Below are 5,666 nucleotides of genomic sequence, written 5' to 3' on the forward strand. Positions count from 1 at the left end.
CAGGTGTGGTGGCATACATTTTTAATCCCAGCACTTGGGAGGCAGAGGCTGGCAGTCTCTGTGAGCTCTAGACCAACCTATTTTACACAGCAAGTTGCAGTGAGAACCCGTCTCAAAAAAACAAAACTAAAAAGTAATACAAAACCAAAAAGAAAATATTCCTGTACTAGTGGTGCTCCTAATTATTATTGAGTAAAATAAAAAATGTGATGGAACACATAAAAAGCCATTTATGTGAAAGTAAAACCACACCCCCAAATAATAATATATAATTTATTTAAATTTCTGTTATTTTATTTATTTATTTATTTATTTATTTATTTATTTATTTAGTGTCTGCACATATCTGTGTCATGGCACACACATGGAGGTCAGATAACACACAGGAGTTTGTTTTTTCCTTCTTCCATGTGGGTTGCTGGGATCAAACTCTGGTTGTCAGGCTAGGCAGCAAGTGCCTTTACCCACTGAGCCGTCTCACCAGCCCCCAGTAATGCATATTTTTTCTTTTGTTCTATGAATGACAGAGGCTTCCTTTTCATGGTTCTAGAAGCTGAGAAGTCTGGGATCGAGGCACTGGCTGGTGCAGCACCTGGTGAAGCACACTCTGTGCTTTGAGGCTGGTGCCTCAGGCTGTGTTCTTGGGAGTATATTCTCTAAGAGCGGAGACTTGTAGGTAGGTGTCCCGAAAAAGAACTGAATGGAGCCCGGCGGTGGTAGCTCACGCCTGCAATCCCAGCACTCGGGAGGCAGAGGCTGGTGGATCTCTGTGAGTTCGAGGCCAGCCTGGTCTACAGAGCTAGTCCAGGACAGGCTCCAAAGCTACAGAGAAACCCTGTCTGGGAAAACCAAAAAAGAAAAAAAAAAAGAACTGAATGGTTAGACACCAAGTGGGAGAGTAAAGGAAGCCTGAAGATTACTCAAACATTATTGATAGCTAATCAGGAAGAGTTTGTTTCCATATACTCTTTAAAGACGAAGTGTGTGTATGTGTTTGTGTGTTGTGCACATACTGGGGGGGGGGCACATGTACCTATGAATATGTGTAGAAGCCATGAGAAGATGCCAGTATCTTCCTTAATAGTCCTCTACTTTATTCCCTGGAGACAGGGTCTCTCACTGAACCTGGAGCTTGCTGCTTCTCAGTGAGGCTGGTTGGTTGACGATAAGTCCTAGGGATCTTGTCTCTGCTCTACCCTTGCAGTACTGGGGTTATAGGTATGACATGCTCAGCTCTTTAGCTTTATTACATTATTTATTTGCTTGTTTTGTTTTTGTTTTTGTTTGTTTTTTTTTTTTTTGTGTGTGTGTGTGTATGTAGGTCAGAGAACAACTTACAGTAGTTGCTTCCTTTTATCTACCAGGTAGGTCCTGGGGATCCAACTCAGGCCATCGGGCTTATTGGCAAACTCCTTTACTTGTTGAACCATCTCCCAGGTTCCAAGCTCTGCTTTTTATGTGGGTGCTGGGGGTGTAAACTCAGGTTCTCATGCCTGCACAGCAAATGCTCTTATTTGCTGAGACATATCCTCAGTCAATCAAAGAATATCTTTTTTTTTTTTTTTTTTTTTTTTTTTTGGTATAAACCTTGAGATTAGACAAATCTGATGTGTTAATTTCTACTGGCTGCCAAAGCAAATCACTGTATACCGGATGTCATAGACAACCCACACTTTACCAGGTTTTGAAGGCTTGAGTGGTCCAAGGTCAAGGCTCCAATAGATATAGTTCCAGACAAGGGCTCTCTTCTGGGACCGCAAATGACTGCTTTCTTTCTGTGCTCTGGCTTAAGGGATACTTCCTTCTTTTTATAAGGACACTAATTACCACAAGGGCCCTTCCCACAGGACCTCATTTAATCCTAAATTCCTCAAGGTCCTAACATGAAGTCTGATTATTAGGACTTGGGCATGTGAACACAAGCATTCAGTCTGTAATATCTGAGTTAGAATCCCAGCCATTACTGTATGACTTTGGCATGTGATCATTCTCTCTTCAACCCTGTTTACTCAATTATAAAAATGGGGTTCACCCCCTCCTTTCAGAGAACTGTGGTGAGTTTTTAAAAACCTACAAATGTGAGTCCCAATTCCTTGGAAACTCAAACCCTGCTCTGGGTTTGAACCCAGGCCCCTAACGGACCTCATCTCTTTCTCTTAATTCATGCACATGACTATCTGTACTTGAGTCTCAGACTAATGTGAGGAGCAAACAATAGTATAGATGTCCAAGTCCTCCAAAATCCCCAAAATACACCTTCAGTTGGACTTCTTTAGGATTTGGGTTTGTCGTGAGTGATTTTGGAAAGGGTTCAAGGAAGCTTTGCTCTAAGCTCTGTCTTGTTAGGAAGTGGCTAGTTCTCAAATGATGTATATAATCAATTTTAAGAACAGATTGACTTAGGTTAAAGCTATAATTAAAGAAGCAGCCATTATCCTATTAGCTAGTTGTGCTAAGGGCAATGTTTTTGAGATCTTGATGATAGTTGATTCATCGTGGTCATGAAGTGGCTTTGTCTGATTCTTGTGAAGTTATTCACACACCCCCAGGGAAGCACCAGGAAGTCTCTGTGGGTGCCAGGCCAGTGCTGATACCAGAAGCACCTTTTCTTCCTCACACAGGAACTTCTTTGAATCCAAACCAGGCATATGTAAGACCTTGGCCCATGACAAGAGAGGAACTGGTCTGTTCTGGTTCAGATTAGATGACTTTAGCCGAAGCAGCTCCTCGTTCTTTCTCGGCTCTACCTAGCACCACCCCCAACACTTCAGGGCAACAGAGTACTCAAAAGGCAGGGATCTGTGCACCTTGCAGATGGGCCAAGTCAGAAGTGGTGGGTACTTGGAGGCTGGAGGTAGAAAGAGAACTTTCCCTTATTGAGAAGTTGAAAGTCCTATTCTCAGCATAGTATGGCGCTGAGTCAAGGTGGGAGGTATTGAAGAGTGTTCCCATGGAGAGACGATGGTCATGGAACCAATGCATGTTAGCGCTATGGAAGCCATCTGGAACAAAGGAGTTAGGGGCCATCTTTCACTGCAGAGCTTTTTCTCAATGGGAGGCTGCATAGAAGCTGGGCACACAGCAGTGATATAAAGGGAGCTGTTGAAGATGGGTCAGATGAGATCGCTTGTAGCATGAATATCAAAGAGTCTTATTAATAAGAACAAACCTGAACCAGGTGTTGGGATGAATGCTGGAAGATCAGAGAAGCAGAAGAAGCTACAGCTACCTCACCTTGCCAGTTCCTCTGGTGATCCTGTCTCCTCAGACTTGAAGCTTCTGCATCTTCATCTCAATGGCTCTCAGCTGAACTGTGCTGCTCCAAAGCCTAAAAGCTTAACCAGCCAAATGCTTCTAGTTTCTGGTCTTCACGCCTTAAATATCTTTCTCTTTCGGCCGTCACTTCCTGGGATTAAAGGCGAGTGTCACCATGCCTGGCTGTTTCCAATGTGGCTTCAAACTCACAGAGATCTGCCCGGCTCTGCCTCCCAAGTGTTGGGATTAAAGGCGTGCACCACCACCGCCCAGCTTCTACTATAGCTTGCTCTGACCCATTTTCTAGCCACCATTTTTGGCTCTGTATCTAGTGGCTGTCTGTTCTCTGACCCCAGATAAATTTATTAGGGTGCACAATATTTTGGGGAACACAATACCATCACAATCACTGCCCACTTCCCCCTAAACTGCAGCTCACCTGGCCCACCCCCCAATTCTCACTCAACAGTTCACTCTCCAGAAGTCTAGGAAAAGGCAGTTTTCCATCTAAGGCACTTACTCCCTTCCCCACCAACCTAGTTCTGATCTTCCATGGCTCTCTGGGCTTTGCCCATGTCCTGTGCAGGTCTCCAGGTAAGATCTCTCTCCACTTGACAGTGTGTGATTGGGCATGTTATAGTCTACAGCATCCAAAAAGGACAAGTTCTGGAAATGGCTCACACTGGCTCCTATCAGCTTACAGCAGGGCAGCTCTCATGTTTCCCCAGCTCTATGGTCAGTAATAGCATATTGGTACCAGGAAATAGTCACAGTGGGAGAATTCATACCATCGAAATGGGCAAATGTTATACTTGGGGCTTTCTGCATACCCTGTGAAGAGCCAGTTCAACCCTGACTGGCATACACTTGAGAGAGAGAGAGAGAGAGAGAGAGAGAGAGAGAGAGAGAGAGAGAAAACCTGTCTTTCCCCACTACATTTTATAAAGTTAGACCCTCATCCATCTTCATCTTGTTCACCAACCAGGAATTAGTACTTGCATAAAATAAGAGAGTTTCTTTGGTACCAACCTAAGTGCGGATCATTCCATGACTGATCTAGGTATATGCTCTGAGGGTTTGGGATGCTCATGGTGGTGCCCACCCATTGGTGCCTCTGCATCCCAGAACTGTAAAGGTAGCATAGCTGCTCATCCCTGCTGGTACTTGGGAAACATGAATGTAAAATCCTTCTACATTCCTCTCTCCCTGAGATAGACTCAATTACTGTTTCTTCTCTGACTTCTCCTCTACAGAGCTCTTAGTTTTGCTGAATGGAGACTGAAGGTCATGCTCACATCTCCAGGAGCACCAGGGACTGCTTAGGAAGGACCATGATTCATCCATCTGGGTGTGAATGAGACTGTACTTTCAGCCATCATGGGAGTAGCTAGAGGGAGCAAGGGTAGAGAGAAAGGGTAAAGTGCCCCCATTGACAAGTCCTACACTGCCAAATCTAGGGTAAATTCAGAGAGGCCCGAGATATGTAAAATAGAGGGACCATCAGAGAGTCTTTCCAGTCTTTCTCAATTCTACATCCCACTAATCTAAAGGACAGGAATCCTGGACCCAGGTCAGGAGCCACTCAGCCAGTCTGGTTGTTCCTTGCCTATAATATCCACAGAAGCACTTGTTCCTCATACCTGATTTTCTAAATTTTTTCTGAGTCCTCCAGGCTGGAGGGAGTTTGTTTATAACTAATCTAGGTTTTCTTTCAACCAGAGTGTTCATATACAAACATCTCCTTGCCAGGGAGTGTCGAGAGGGTGCTTACATACGTCCTAGTCTTCATCCTTTGATATCTTGGGTGCATATGTAAAACGTCATGATCTGCATCCCTAAGAGCTGTGCATGGCAAAGAAATGGTAAAAGAAACAAAGGCAGAGCCATCTGCCAGTGTGTCTGCTTTTGGCTGGCACAAGCACCAGTGTCAGGGGCTGATGGGAATTGAGGGCGCTCAGAGGCTTGTAAAGCAAGAGAGAGGACACGTGGAAGAGATGCAGAAGGAAAATGATCTGAGGCTTCCAGAGGAGGAGGATAAGGACGATTGGGCCAGAGGAAAGTGTTGGACGATGAGGAAGTGCTGTCCCCAGATGGGTGCTGGGGAGTCCAGCTGGAGCTCGGTGGGTGGGCGGGCGCGGCTGAAGCCTGTACTGTCCAGACACTGGGAGGAGGCGGGGCAGAGAGCTGGGGAGGAAGGGAAGACAGCGTGACTGTGTCTGATCTACAGTGACGAGTACCAATGTTAACTGTCACCTCTCATATCCAAACTAAATCACACCTGGAATTGGAGCCACCAAGGAGCTGATAGAGTCGGCCTCGCCGAGGCGACAAGTCAATCAGCACAGAGATGCGCACTCGGAGACAGGCTCCACCAGGCCCGGGCGCCTTCATTCATTCTGGGATTTACACTT

This window comes from Onychomys torridus, chromosome 14 (assembly GCF_903995425.1).
Source record: "Onychomys torridus chromosome 14, mOncTor1.1, whole genome shotgun sequence".
NCBI classification, from domain to species: Eukaryota; Metazoa; Chordata; class Mammalia; order Rodentia; family Cricetidae; genus Onychomys; species Onychomys torridus.